This window comes from Tupaia chinensis, unplaced genomic scaffold (assembly GCF_000334495.1).
Source record: "Tupaia chinensis unplaced genomic scaffold, TupChi_1.0 Scaffold144171_1, whole genome shotgun sequence".
Lineage (NCBI taxonomy): Eukaryota > Metazoa > Chordata > Mammalia > Scandentia > Tupaiidae > Tupaia > Tupaia belangeri.
The window spans coordinates 278,051-280,044 of NW_006204027.1; the positions used below are offsets into that span (position 1 = coordinate 278,051).

Here is a 1,994-nt window from a genome sequence, read left to right on the forward strand (position 1 = left end):
AGTTAAAGGAAAAAAAAAAAAAGAAAGCAACCCCCTTTCCTTAGGAACACATTTTTCCCAGGCATTAATGTATATTCTCATGGGAATATGCTGGCATGCCCTAGGACTCCCTCTGGTCCAACATCAAGGGAATCCATTTGACCCACGATACGGGAGAACACCACCCCCGCAGGAACGAGAACCCCCCCCCCCCCCCGCAGGACGCTTCAAGTTAGCCGAGGAAGCTGAAGCTCACAGCCTCTCTGGACGTTCCCTCGAGGCTCTAGCTGCAATCCTCCATGCTGTAACTCACTCCATCTCCTTACTCTTTAGTCTCTCCTTTAACCTTTCACATGGAGAAGTCCCTCTAAGTGTCCCTGCAAGGAGGGATGAAGCCGTCACTGTCACTGCCCACTCCCGCACTGCCCTGGTCCATAACCAGCACTTTCCCTCACCCCTATTCTCATCCAGGCCAAGAATGTGGAACCCCTCCCCAGGAGTTCAGGGTTGGCCTGAGGAGGGGGACGTGGTGGCCCCAATCCAGGCTGCCACATCAGGACCTGCTCCTCAGGTCCAGTCCCTCTCTGCTTGGGCTGGCATCCGCAAAGGCCTGGCCCATTGTCCACCTTCCTAATAGTTTTCCTCCCCAAACTTCATCTTGTGCCCTGACTACCATCGGGAGACCTGGGCCAGGCACTGTCACTATGTAGGGTCAGACCTTCTTCATAAGGTAGCGTGAGATGCCAACACAGACCCCGCTCATCACAGGGGATTTTGAGGTTCTCGAATCCAGCACTAAATGTAGGGGATTTGCTGCTCTCATGTTCCAAGTAGAGGCGGGGCTTCAGAGGCAGGGTCTGAGAGTTCCCAGCCACAGTGGGGTGGACCCAGCCACACCGCGGGGGCGAATGAAAGAAGCTGCCAGGGCTGGGGGCCTTTGGGCTGTGTTTGAGTGAAATGACTGGTTATATAATTGAGATTTAAATCGCATGCCAATGAGCACATCTCGGATGAGAGCTGGCCACTTTGGGGAATGGAGAGGGGAAGAGCCATATGGGTTCAAAGAGCATCCACCCCCAGCAGCCGGGGGTGGGGGTGGAGCCTGTAAGGGGATAGATATGAGGTATGTTGCTGGTAGGGGGAGAATCCAAAGGACTCATGCTTAATGACCTCCACCCCCACCCCCTGTCCATCCTGAATTTCAAGTTTATAATTAGGAAACACACTTTGGCTGAAGGGAGCCCGGAGACAGATGCAGATTGAGGGAGAAACGAATGCATCCGGCTAGGCGGAAACACAGGCCAGAGGGGTTTGCAGAGTCCCAGATACCAGCTTCCAGCTCCCACACTGGCTGCAACGCTGGCAAGGAGGGTCCCTAAGTCCTTCAGCCTGGTCAAAAGGTCAAAATGAGAACAGGGCCTCAGCCCAGGCCTTGACCCCAATCTGAACCCCAGGGAACTTCTTCCCAAGCCCAGGGAAGCGATCAGCCTGACAGTGCTCAGCTCTCCAACGGGAGATGCTAGGAGTGGGGAACGCGTGTTGAGGTGGTCCGGAAGGACTGGGCAGCCGGCCTCAGAGGTAAGGGACTGGCTCCAGAGGGGGCTGCGGGCTGGGAGGCCCCTGCTGGCCCCTCCCCAGCCTCAGCAGCTGGCAGATGAAAGAACCCAAGCAAAGCAGCCCAGCGCTGAGTAATGCCCCTGGCACCCCGCGCCCACACCCACCCACGGCCGGCAGGATGGGCAAAGCCGAGAGCAGTACTCGACAGGGCTGGGGGTCCCGCGCCTGTCTCTCTTCCCCAAGTTCCAGGGGGTGCGGCTGACCCGCACCTGGTAGCCTTCCTGGCAGCCGGTCGCTCGGTCGGACTCGGCAGGGAACGAGTGTGGCGCGGGGAGGGGGTGTCTGGTGGCAATGGCCGAGGACGGCCCGCTCCGGGAACCCCCTCCCCCACTCCCTCTCCCTCCAGCTGTGCCGGGGCCTCGCCAACGGAAAACGAAAACTCGGGCAGCGGAAACGGC

At 58.3% G+C, this 1,994-nt stretch overlaps 1 protein-coding gene across 1 annotated transcript in view; it reads right to left on the reverse strand.

Moving 5' to 3' along the window:
• The window catches only part of ARHGAP23 (Rho GTPase activating protein 23), a gene marked incomplete in the record, with an annotated part of 91,418 nt that overhangs the window by 89,021 nt on the left and 403 nt on the right, over positions 1–1,994 (reverse strand).